Consider the following 13,884-nt stretch of genomic DNA (forward strand, 5'->3'; position numbering starts at 1 on the left):
GCTGGCGGCGGCGGCGGCGGCGGGGGCGGCGGCGGGGCCGCGGGATCCGTCCGCGCTCGCTGCCCCCGTGTAGTTCTCGAGTCGTCTGTCCTCGGCGGCGCTCCGCGGGTGACATGCAGTCCCTCATCTCTCCGGTGACCAAGGCTATCCTGGTGGCTTTGTTCATCTTCGCCATCCTGCTGATCCTCTACGTGATTCTGTGGTACATCTGCCGCGATGTGGATTGCGACCATGGGATCTGAGCGGCGCCGCGGGGCCAGGGCTTAGGAGCCGGGATTCACCCCGCGGGGCCGGGAGCGGCAGCGGGAGCCCCTCCGGGCGGCAGCCGCCGCCACCGCGGCCGAGCAGGGGAAGAGAAGGGGAAGGAAAGAAAAGAAAAAAAGAAAGAAAGAAGGAAAGAAAAAAAAAAAAGCTAGCGAAGGACCGAGCCGAAAGAGCCTGGAGGACAACTGCGATCAAGAAACCAACCTGAGCTTGACCTTCAGAGACCAGGGTGACCTGGTGAGTCTCCGCTCTCCGCGGCGCGGGGGATGCGCGGGTGCGGCGGGTCTGCCTCCCTCCCTCCCGCTCCGCTCCTTTCCCGCTCCGCTTCCCTCCCCTCGCACACACACACACAAACACACACACACACTCGCACACGCACGCACATGGATGTGGCACATCCACATACACACGCCGCGTACACACGCACACCCGTGGATGTGCGTGCCTGAGCGCCTGCTGCACGCAGGCATGCGTGTCCCTCGGGGACAAGCGGGACCCGTCCTGCTGGCCGGGATAAATTGTGCCTGCCCCCGTCCCCGTGTCCCCACGCTTTAAATTTTTCGAGGTGACAAGGCGCAGAAGGCAGCGCGCCCGCGGGAGCGGCCGGGCGCGGGTGCCGGAGGGCGGCCGCCGCGCTGCCTTTGCGGCCCCACATTGGTATGCAGGCGGTGGCTGCGCCGCCAGGCAGACCTAAAAGGTGAGCCCAGGGGATGGGGGAAAGTCAATGCTTCATCAGTCCAGGGCCAAATCGGGAAGTTACAGAAAATGAAGGAAAGATGTCAGGTATCCGGCTAGTGCCAGCAGGCAGACTTGAGGGAGGGGATGTGAAGCAGGATGAATTTCTCCTTTCTAGGGCCAGGCTGATGGAAACAAGTCGTGGAGATGACAGAAAAATGTGCATGGGAAGTTCTGGATGGTAGCGCTCCGTGTCTGGTCTCACTGACACTGCATTTCCTACGTGCTACTCTCGCTAAAAGGGTTAACACTCAACGGTTTACCACATGCTCAAGCTGGGCAATTTCATAAAATGTTGATAAAAAGTAGACAATTGACGAACATGTACATGCTGGCTTGTTGGGACACAAGAGGGGATGTATCCTGCCCAGCCGTGTTCCCACCTGAGAGAATTTGTTGTTGGCAATTGCTGCTCTTACTGTTTGGTTGCATTGAACACCCTGTGCTGTAGCGGAGAGACAGCAACACATTGAGTTTAAAGTGGAAAAGACCTGCTGAAAGAAAAATGGTCCCAAACAGTTGGGCTGTAACTGTTTCTGTCCTTGACAGGCGAGCTGTCAGGAATAGGAGCAAACTCCAGCTGTGTGCGTTATCCCTGGAGGGATGTATTCGGGTGCCGCAGGGTGTGAGTACGTGTACGCAGTGGGGAAGAGGAGAAAAATCAAATTCAGTTTTCAAGCAGGGGAACAGGGACCCAGCCAACTGTAAAGTGCAGTCGTGTGATTCGGGGTGATTTGACATTGAGTGTTGGTGACTGAAAGCTCATTCTTGCAACAGGGGTCTCTATGCAGAGGAAACTGTTCGGAAGGCGATTCTCTTGCCATTTCGGTTTGTGCTTCTGTTCAGACTGTATTTTGAAGGGCTTTTGACCTGACTAGTTGATCAAACATGACATTACTGTTAACACACACTACTAATGTGATTGTAACAGCAGTGACATCAATGTTTCCTTGCCCTGTAACTACAGTACCAATGCATTTGTTTACTTCCCCCATGCACGCTCTGAAATGTCTGTTACTCAACAGCTCCGAACAGCAAGAGAAGAGGGAGGAGGAGGGGGAAACTCTTACAGGCATTTAAAAATGGCTATAGCTCTGATTCCCTTATGTATATAATGTTATGAAAATAAAACAACCCCCAAGTCCTCTTCATTATTTTCTTTTTCCCTCCAGTCAGTGCACTTTTTTTTACCAAAGTGGTAGAAATGTCTTCACACTTTGACATGTCAGGTTGTGTCACATGTTCCCTTCCGAATTAACAGCAGCGCACACCTTCTGCCCCTCTCCCAGCTGGCAGGAGCTAGCGGGTGAGACAGTTATAAAGGCTTTGCCATTTAGTGTTAATTATTTCTCAGTAAACCAAACCGTTATTTATAGAACTGGATGAAATGTGGCAAATTAATGTGGTTTTCAGAAATCTTTAAATATCAAGAGATGTGTGCGGGTGATTAAATATCTGAAGTGTTGATATGACCAAACATATTTTGCACTACCCATCATAATTGACATTAATCAACTTAATAATTGTAGAGAGCATGAAACAGTCCCTTCAGTTATTGTCTGATCATTAGTGTTCCCAGTTGGCTCATTATTATTTTAAGCATATTGTTTTTAGGAGACAAGATGTAGAGGTTTTTTTAATACCTGGTTTTATTTTAAATAAGGTGAATATATATTTTTATATAAATATACATATAAAATTTGTATACAATCAAATGGGTATTTTCCAGCCTGACAGAACAGAAAAATAAGCAGAGGAATTATTAGCAGTATTGAATTTGATTTATAGTTGTAGTCACAGATGTGTTGGCTTTAGTTCAATACTCTCTGTGTTCATTATCATGTCTTAGCAAATGTAAAACCCTAAAGATCTGAAACACACCTTTTCCTATTGCTGCAGTGTCTCATAGAAGGGAATGATATCCTGGCCTTGCTCAGCTGTGTGTGGAATTTTGCAGTTGGTTTTGACAGATTCAGAAATATATTGGCAGATTAGCATGTGAATTTGTAACAGGATGATGTTACTAAAGTTGAGATATTAAAACAGTAGAAAGGGTAGAACTGATTACCATGGAATGCCTAGAGACCTTATTTTTGTAATTATTTACTTGTTTGCTCAGAAGTTTGGTAGTGATTTTATTTCTCTTTGGTGTTTGTACTCGTGCCCCAACTCAACAGTTTTCACTATCTTGCTCTCTCTTAATGTTTCAAAGGTGAACTCTGAAATATCACCTGTGACTGAGATGCAGTGCATCAGGTAGATATAGATCACCTGTAAGTGTTTTTTCAATAAGACATGTTGTAATAGCATGAGTAGTGCTTTTGTTTAAAGCAAAGGCAACTTTTTATTGTGTCTCTACTTAAGCCAAGAGAAATTTTTTACCCTATTAAAAAATTAGTAATTTCATGGTCTGAAAGTATGCTTTTAGTCCAAAGGCTATTTAATAGGCTGTTCAAAAACTGTGTTAAATGACATTTCAAATCTTTGCCTTTTTTTTCGTATGTGCAAAAAAAAGAAAAAAATAGTTACCACTGCTTCATCAGCAGAAGTGTAATGAATTTTATGGATTAATTCCTACTGCAAGGTAGTCTGCTATATCATGGTCCTAGGAATCTTGTCACATCAGACTTAAACATGCAGTATGTTTCTGGAAAAGTCATTCTTTACCCAATTTGCTGCAAATTTATTAAATTTAAAAAAAAAATTGCCTGTCAGGCAAATTCCCTGCAGATTTATTAAATATTTTATGTTTGTGGCATGTAAGAAGAATAACTGGGCAATAAAAATCACAGATTTGCTTATATTCTATTTTCTTCCTTATAAAATGGATTAATAAGAATCAGTGTCTTCATGGTATGCCCTCTGTGCATCTTGTACCATTTCCCTAAAACAGGCTTAAAATGAGCATTGAAGATGATTCCAGCATAGGAGCGTCTCCGCAGAGATGAAAGGTTAGCTGAGGTCCAGGGATGGACAGTGCTGCATCCTCGAGATGTCCTGGTATCCTATGAGTGCTCAGCTGTACTATTGCCCCCCAGGTGAGTGTAAAGCAGAGAGCCTGCTTTACAGTAAGGCAGGACACGTAGATCTGCCCTATGCAGCTCCAGCCCCATTTGCTGGAGGGCCCAGTCTCGGACTGATTTTCTACTGTCTGTTCTATGCAAGGTGATGATTTTGTAGTTGTTCCTCATAGTCTCAAAATCTGTGAGTCTTAGATTATTGGTAATGTGACAAGAATTTGGCCCAATTTGCGTGTTTATAAACAGCTCAGATGTGGGATGGTTGGGATTAATTGTACAATTGATGCCACAATTCTAATAATTGAAACTGTCATGGCCCTTTAAATGAAAAATTTGGGGGCAGTATTAGGGAATACAGTGTCACTGTAGCAAGTGTATTAAACCTGCAGTGTGAGCAAGCCGTATCTTGCTTCTTGCTTGGCTAAAACAACAGTCCTGCATTGGTAATGTTCGCACAAACTCTGTGTGTAAAGAATTATTGAAAAGGTGGTGTAAGGGAGTCATGAAAAACGGGCTATTTGCTCCTCACCTAAAGATGCATCTCTGCTCCGGGTATGATGTGCTGTTAAATGCTCACCTGGCTGCTCCCTCCCTGCTGCATGCCACAATGTCAGGGCTGCAATTGGATATTCAAGCATACAGGAAAGTTCCACTGCCATTTCTCAATGGATGACTTTTTCCTTGATGCATGAGTGTTTTCTCCTTTTCCTTCTAAGCATTAATTCTCTGAACTGTGGCTTAGTACATAATGCGGTTTGTAGACAAACTGCACGGATTGATTTTCCTGAAGTGAGCTGATCAAATGATGTGTTGGAAAGCAGTACACACTTGCTTATTTGTTGTTCTACATTAAGCTAGTTTTTTTAATGAAATATCCTAATATCTATTAAAATAGCTTTAAAAAAATTAAATTACTTTTAATATGCATTGCTGGTATGGTACATGTAGTTGCATAGCAGCATCTGCTCTTCTTAGAGGCATTGTGATAACTTTTAAAATTTTTCCCAAGTGAGAAAATGTGAACTGTAGCTTGGAGGGGCTTGTAACACAGTCTGCTGTTGAGAATTGCATTCTTATTTTGAATGTTTTGTTCTATTACTTTGGAATATCAAAAATATTTACTGGTGTTTTCACAAGTCATTAAATCATACATAAAGGATACCAATAAGGTGATATTCAGACATTCTATATTTCATTGTAAAGCATAGTTTGAATGGGGATTACAGTTGCAAAAAAGATGTGGGAAAAACTGCTTGTGACTGATGAAGAAAATCAAAGGTTTGGGAAAGGAAAGAAGAGCATTATATAAAGATAGTAGAAGAGAGACTCCAGTGTGTTCAAAATTTTAAAAGTGAAGCTAATGTGAAGTAAAATGAAAAGATCAGAGCACAAAAATTGCCATTTTTCCTGTACAGGAACTGTATATACATATAAGTATACACGCATATGTATCATTTTATAAAGAAAATGCTACTGCTTTGTTCACTTTGGAAAAAAAAATTCTGGTTATGTGGGCTGGAAGAAGTACATTAATAACAAATAGATTTTATGCCTTGTGTTTTCCATTGACCTCAAAGACACGAAGTCGCTACTTAACAGGGAAAAATCCTATTAGGTAATTAACCTATTATGACCAAGAAATATATGTGAGAAAAGAACATCTCAGTGAAAAGATAGCAGAACTGTAATGTTTTGGATCAAACCAGTAGTAGCCAACGTTTTCATGCAAAAGTGCAAATGTACAACTCTTTGATGAAATAAATCTTCTGTATTTATGTTTGTTAAGTGCAAAAGATGAAAGAATCCTCCTGAAGTTATGAGTGTTAAAACTTATTCACATTGAAACCTGCTGCAGGATAAGGATGCTTTTTGGGTATTATATTTTATGTAACACCTGAGTAAGAAAATGTTTTGGTTTGCATGAAATACAGCAATGTATTACCAAGGGCTAGGGGAAAAAAAGTGCTTTTTGTATGAATAGCCTCTTCTGTATTTATTGCATATTGGGGTAAAGCTAAACTCATGGAAAAAAATTTATTTGCTATTAGTATCCATTTCAGTGGTGAGTTGTGACTGCTGTGAACCCTATTAAATGGATACCCAGCAAAGTCATAGTGATACCTACAGCAAAAATTAAACAAGGTCTTCATTAAGTTGTGCTCTTCATGAACACCATATGTGACATAGGTAACCTGCACTGCATGTTTCTTATATAGCTCTTATGATTAATACACTCCTGACCATACTATCAGCACCTCCCTTGTGAGATATGTGTATATAAATGGGCTTAAAAATGAGTGTGCCACTAATCTCCATTCTCATGACTTGTTTTTATTTTCTACTGCAACACCATTCTGACGCGCTTAAGAGGTACGGTAACTGAGGGGGAGGTTAATGAAGTCTTGGTAGCAGTGAAGATAAAAGGGAGACACTGAGCACACAGAAGGACAAGAGTATGTGTTTCTAGTGACTGATACAGCATAATTCAACTTGGCTGCAGTGACCATGAAGCAGTGAAGTTTAAGATCCTTAGGTTAGTGAGGAGGGAGCACGACAGGCTTTCTACCCTGCTTCTCGGAGAGCTGACCTTGGCCTCCTCAGGGGTCTGCTCAGGGATCTCCTCAGGGTACTGTGGGATAAAGCCATGGAGGGAAGAGGGGCCCAAAAAAACTGGTTGACACTCAAGGGTTTCCTCTTCAAGACCAAGAACAATGTATTCCAAAAAACATGTTAGGCAAAAATGCCACATAGCCTATATGGATGAAGAAGGAGCCCCTGGGCAACCTCAGACACAAAAAGGAAGCCTACAGAGGATGTAAGCAAGGATAGACAGCTTGAAAGGAATACAGTGAGATTTGCCAAACAGCTGGAGATAGGGTTAGATAAGGTGAAGCCCTAATAGAATTACATCTGGACAAAGACATCAAGGGCAACAAAAAACCCCTTCTTTAAGGGTATGTGGGTTATAAAAGGAAGACTAAGGAAAATGTAGCTCTTCTCTAGAAAGTGGTTTCCCAGGACTGAGGAACACTGGAACTTTTTTGTTAGGTACATGAGTTGTCAAGGTGCTCATGTCCTTGCTTCCTCTGGGGGCTTCCTTTTGTGTTTGAATTTGTTCAGAAGCTCCTTCCACTAGACCGGATTACACAAAGCCCCATCTGTCTTCTCCTTGAATACTTCAAGGAATGGGGTATCCCCACAGTTTCTCTGGACAAGCAGTTGCAGTCTATTCACCATCTTCACAGTAAAAAATTTATTCCTAAAATCTAATATAAACCTTTCTAAATCTAAACCTCTTTCAGTTTGAAGCCTTTTCCTATCACTGCACGGCCTTGTAAAAAGTCCCTCTCCAGCTTTCTTGTAGCCCCCTTTAGGTACCAGAAAACTGCTATAAACTCTCCCCAGAACCTTCTCTTCTCCAGGCTGAAAAGACCATATCTCAATCTGTTATAGCAGAGGTGATATGCTCCCCATTTCCCTGGTCATTCCTGTGTCCCCTCCTCTGGACCTGTTCCAACAAGTCCATGTCTTTTCTGCACTGAAGCCTCCGGGGCTGGAGTTGAGTAGTCTTCGTCCTTGGGGGTTTTTAAGGCCTCTTGAGCAACGTGGTCTGACCTCAAAGCTGGCCCTACTTTCTGAGACCTTCTGAGGTACCTTCCAACTTGAACTATCCTAGGATTGTATGATCCTATCAAGCATGTATTCTTGAGAGTCTTCTATAGGAATGAGCACTGGCTGGCTTGTTGTTATGCACTCTTTCCTTAACTCTTAAATATGTGCTAGACAGGTAAACCAAAAGGATAGAAGCACAGATCTGGGACTGGAACTGAGTGAGAATCTGTTCCCAGTACTCCTAATCCTTACATTTTACATCTGGAGTTCCTGTCCTATACAAGGATAGGAACAAATATACAGAATACTCCTGGATATGGTGAGGTGTGGAGCTGAAGTGGTACCTGGCAGTGCACCACTAGAGCAGAATGATCACTGTGCTCATACATGGATGATGAAGCCTTCACAGATCACAGTGGCCTGAAGGTTGAAGTCAAAAATTGCAATATAGTTAGAGCCTGTTTAATTCTTACACTTCTGTGGGGACTTCAGCATATTTCTAGGAACTGGAAATTAATTCAATTACATTACTCTGACTATAATATAATCATGGTGGGCATACTCTTGTGTAGTGTAATTTTTTCTGTAATCAGGTCCAGTTTTTATCTTTATGTTTGTCTTCAGGTGTACAAAGCCTGTCACATTAACTGTCATGGCCATACATGCAGTTGGTACTGTAGGATTTTCAGGTCGTGCCTGGCTTAAATACAGACTGTGGCTTTGAAGAAAAAAGCAATCTCATGGGATTGGCATGCTTCAACACCAAACCTGTCATCTCATACCTAGGCTACAGCTTACATTTAGGTGGAAATCTAGCAGATTAGTAACTAGAGAAAAAGGCACTTAATGCAAAAGGCCATTGTTCTTTTTCTTCCCAGGTAGAAAAAGCCTTTTCCACAGCGCTTGGAGCTGTGCTGCGGTACCTGCCTGCCTGTCTGCATGGTGGGCAGACTCAGGGAAGCTGCACAAGGTGATAGTGGGTCCCCTTTATTCTGACATTTCATTATACACCTAAGTGTAATCCAAACTTACAAGATGGAACTATGAAGAGTAATTATTTTCAGTGAAAATCCAAGATGAATGTGAGCTGCAGTGCATCTGTTGTCAGGAGTTTAAACGGTGATTCTCTCATGTTAATATACAGGCTCACTGCCACCCCTCACCTTATTAAACACATAAAAAGCCACATTTCTATACCTCAGTTGTTATTTTTTTGCTTGGAGATGTATCAAAAAAGATGAAAACATTTTGAGCCTGGGGAAAAAAACGTACATATTTGAATGCATAAACTGCTATTTTTGAGAATTCCGAAGTGACGTTAATTTTTCCTCTCGTGGGCTTACAAGCCTGGAGAGATTTTAAATTAAAAGTGGAAGAGAAAACTTACTTTTTACTTGAGTTCATGAAAGCTCTCTTAGTTCTAAAACTAAATTATGTATGAAGCAGTAAGGTTCTATATTGTATATTAAATTCACATGACAATTCCCTTTTTAAAATTTTACACAGTATTCAGGTGAATAGATAGTATATGTAATCTATTTATTCCAGACTTCTGTGAACCTGCTGCTGACTTTAGGAATTAAATGTTTTGACTGTTCCTGTCCCAGGAACAAGACATGGACACCAAATTCATTTAGATTGACTCTGCATGTTGGAAGTGCTGTGAATTCTAAGGATAAACATGTGATAGTATTATGAAATAGTATTATCTATACTATTACTATTAATATTATACTATCTATTATATTACCCATTTCCCACAATCAGCCAAGGGATTCTTCTCTTTTGGCCACAAAAACAAGGTCATCTGGAATGAGGGTAGAGAACAGCAGACGAAGCCGGGACTGGCTTGGAAGACACTGCAGCCACTATTGTGAGTCATTCTCTTTTAATCACGAAGGCAAAATCCTATGGGCATGTGGGATGATACATAAAGGAAGGCAGAATTTTGCTTGCTGTGGAGGAGCTGTTCATTTGTTACAAACATTCAGCTGATTCAGTGGAGTGGTGCCAATTTCTGTTAGCACAGGCGTTGGTTCTGAGGGTTCATAGATGTGTTAATGAACAGTTGCAGTCCTTCTTCAGGCTGCAGAATGTAGCAACCAAGTAAGGGATGCATCAAGGATGACATCCAGCCACTTTTGCCACTCTTCAGCCTGCATAGCCAAGTACCTTTTCTGAGCTGATTTGGCAATGATTGATATAATACACAGATCTTAAAACTAGTGACTATTAATGTGTGTTCTATATTAAATGCTGCTAAATTAAAAGGCAAACTGTTATTTCATGAAATAGCATGAGATAGGTTGAAAAATATAGCTATGTCATGTGTGCCTTTGGTTCAGCAGATTTCATGAAAGGAAGTGAAAGAATCAGCACTCCTGAGAACCTCTGTATGAACCAAAATGGAGTCACTCTTGGATAAGCTTATGGATATTCTGCTACTATTTTATGAATGTCAGCTGGGCAATCTAGACCTCTTATACACACTGTGGTCCTCTGGATGACTAAAGAAATGAAATGGCTTTTGTCATAACTGTAAAAATAACTTAAAGCCTCTTGAAATTCAGCAAGGAGAGGGTTCACTGAAAGGCAGCATCCTGGATGGGATGTACCAGTGGTAGCTGCACCATGTGGGGTGGGAGAAGTTTTGCAGGATACCTCACTAGTAGCTGGAAGAAAAGATTAATATACAGTATAGCATGGATGGATGGATGGATGGATGGATGGATGGATGGATGGATGTCAGGCAAATCCTCTGGGGACTGGCATTTCCCAGGTGCATTTCTTATGTGGAGAGGCACCTCGGAGACAGAAGAGTCTACCCTGACAGAGGCTCTCCGGTGTCTGGCGAGGAGTGGAGCTGCAGAGCTGTGACATCAGGACATGCTGTATTGTGGCAGCCACTCTTTGGTGCAGTCTGAAAAACAAGCTCAGATGCACTATTTTGGCATTTAGAGTGATGTGTCTTATCAAACAACATGATGTTGTGACCCAGCACGGGCATGTAGCTATCTGTTTATTGGATATTTAATTAAATAACATTTTGGTCTGTGTAGTAAAATGCATTTCTTAATTTGCCATTTTTAAGATAGCTGTTTGAATTAAGCTTGTGAATAACCTTTCTTTTATAGTCATGTGATTGCTGCACTAGATCTGTAACTTAATTTCTTCCTGACCTACATTTGTATGAGTAGAGCAGTTGCTTAAACTGTGAAATCCATTTATTTTTCTCTTACCATTTCAGTTAGTAGGTAGTTGCAGAGCTCTTTTGTTGTCAGAGTGTAATGTTGCTTTTGCAATTGGCTGGATGGTGTCTACTGTTTGATTTCAGTTCCAACACAATCTCTTCATGCTTTTTTATCCTAACATGCAGCCCTATAGCCACCTATCAACCTCATCTTCCTCCCACCAGAGCTGTTCTGCTAGGAACCTGTGCTGGATTTCCTTTCTCCTGTGTAGACAGCAGGTTTTGTGTCCTGATAGGGGACAGACTGAAAAATGCAAAGTTATCATCACCTCTGAGCATCACAAGAGAGAAGAATAAGCACTTTCAAAGCAGAAAGTGACTACATTTTTCTTTCCTTTGCTGTAATAGTAGCAGATGGTACTTGTGGACCAGAATAATTTGTCCTTTGAATAATGGTCCTTGCTAGGGAAAGCTTAATTTTGTTTTTTTTCTATGTGTAAAAAGTCAATAAGTCAATTTTTTAAAAAATTAAAACCACATGTAAATCCTTCTACTTACCTTCATTTTGCTGATTTCTTTTTTACCAATTATGATGATTCTGGTTTTAAAAGCATTCTGTGTAATATCTGTTACATTAAGGTTTGAACCAAGAGGATTTATTATCAGGAATTTAAAGAGATGTTATACAAATGTACATATGTGCACACATTTATTTCCAGTGATGCTTGAATTGCAAGTGGTCACTTCATTTGCCTATTACCACCTAACTCATTTTTTTGTGACTTTAGGTCACAGTTTATTACAGTTTGTTACGCAGTTTATGAGCTGGGTTGGTGCCCCAGAAATGAAGGGTGAAACCACTTGGTTTGTACAAGCAGCTCCTGGAACTCCTGGCAGTGTGAAGTTTCTGTGGCTTTTCATTACACTTATGCCAGCAGCAGTGAGAATGGAAATAAACCCCTTTGCAAATTAAAGGCACTTCTGAATTAACTGGATGGGCTTTATCTCTGGTCAAGATGGTGGTCTACCCAGGCCTGCCTCCTTTTCTACTCAGCACCTTGGGTAAAGGATTCTCTCTTTCAAGATAATCCTCAGCTTTCATATGTGGAATCCCCTTATTTTGGTGCTGAAGCACCATAAAAACTCTGTGGTGTTATAACCAACACTGAGATTTGGAAAGTCACTTGATTTTCACCTGACTTGAACTTGCTCAGCTCTTAGTTGTTTGAATGTGTGTATATCTATCTACCATCTATCATCCATCTATCTGTCTTGTCTGTCTATCTGTCTATCTATCTATCTATCTATCTATCTATCATCTATCTAATCTATCATCTGTCTACATAAATTTTATAATTTGATATAAAATGCAAGTTATAAAATCTTAATCTATAGTTTTTCTATTAAAAAGCAATCTAAAGGCATATGTGTACAGAAACCTATATTAGGAAATCAGGAATAATTAAGGAGAGGAGAAAGGAAGAGTTAGGTTTAGATTGCTTGTTAGGTACATCTCTGAAATACGATACTGCTTTATTACTTAGTTGAGGACAAAATTAATAAAAAAAAGTAATGACTAAACAATATTTCTTCCTTTAAGAAAGATTTTCTGTCTGGGGAGTTAACCAACTCATAAAAGTGTTTCTGTAAGCATTTCACAAAAAAAAATTACTTTTGCGCAGTTAGAACTATTGCAAGTTTTTTTTCTCTTTATATTTCAGGGTGGTTTATGCCTTTTTAACTGTGCAAGACCGACTGGAAAAAGCCTAGTCAGTTGTAGAGAAAATTATTGATTTTTCTGTACATTTAAGTGCACTGGCGTGGAAAGGATGGTCTTACACTTCTAAAATATTTTTCAAATGTAAACAGCAGTCAACTTTGACCAAACTGCATTTGAGTTTGCTCAAGACCTAGCACCCTGGAGGCAGAAAACTGTAGCAGTAGGAATAATACAATATCCCTGTAAAAATAGAATAAAAACTGTAATTCCAGAAATAATATCCAGCCTCTATACTGTAAATACAAAAACTACGTACACCATGATATCCAGACACTCTACAGAAAAAAAGGGTGTAAGTCCCCCTGATATAAAGGAGAGGCAACTGAGGCTGAGGAGGCTGGGGGTACTGGCTCTCTGTAATCCCAGTCCAGTGAGCTGCCCTTGAAACTGCTCTGAAACAAGATAATGATGCTGGTGATTACTGTGTTTTGATCTGAGAATGTAGTGGTAATGGATTGCATATCATACACTATCATTTTGTGTAATTTTCCAAACATTTATAAATAATTCAAACTTCAGGTTGGATGTGGCACATCAAAGTCTAGCTTGCCATATCCCCTTGTCTTTTTGCATCAAAGGAGCGCTGGAGACAGTGCTGACATGTTATAGCCATTAAATAAAAAGTGAGCTTTTGTAATGAATGACATTTTACTACCAGAGTTTGACTTATAATGGTAAAGTAAGAGCTTTGCTAATAAATTTGGTTAGAGCACTGCCATTCCAAGGAGTATTTTGACACTAAAAAAACTTTGTCATTTTAAAGGAAGACTAAAGGCTGTTTTTGACAAGATGAAAGGGAGTTGTTTGGTAGAGAGGGCAGGGTTCTTTACTGTGACCATTCCTGTTAAATAATATGTCATTATTTTTAACAACATATTATATATGTCAACTTGCACTGAAGTGGGAACTACCACTTTCAGCAAAAGGAAGCATCATCCTAGACTCCAACTGAAAAACCAAAGCAATGCCAAACTGCAGATTTGGTTATATTACAGTAAAACTAGTAATGTTTGAAGATACCTTTGACCTTCAAGCTCTTTTGTTAAATATGGGAACAACAAATTATGTTCAAAGTGTTCAAAGTTGCATGAACGATCACATTTTGAGATGGATTGCTAAATGTTTAAAGTTGCATGAATGAACACATTTTGAAACGGATGTAGTTCAGACAAAGTCTAGAAATACTAAGGAAGGATTCAGAAGGTAGAGCCTAATAAATTAAGAAAGAACACAGCATAAGCAATGACTGGCCATGGTACATTGGCTAAAAACCAACATGGTTT

The 13,884-nt window shown here is 40.6% G+C and overlaps 1 protein-coding gene across 1 annotated transcript in view; it reads left to right on the forward strand.

Annotated features, from left to right (window-relative positions):
- Positions 1-14: 14 nt before the first annotated feature.
- Positions 15-13,884, forward strand: part of ZBED1 (zinc finger BED-type containing 1) — a 75,470-nt gene continuing 61,600 nt past the window's right edge. Inside the window, exon 1 of the mRNA XM_085582000.1 lies at positions 15-501. The gene's annotated coding sequence lies outside the window, so the exon portion shown is untranslated. The remainder of the gene's footprint in view (positions 502-13,884) is intronic.

Source organism: Lonchura striata, chromosome 1 (assembly GCF_050655825.1).
Source record: "Lonchura striata isolate lonStrDom1 chromosome 1, ASM5065582v1, whole genome shotgun sequence".
NCBI lineage: Eukaryota > Metazoa > Chordata > Aves > Passeriformes > Estrildidae > Lonchura > Lonchura striata.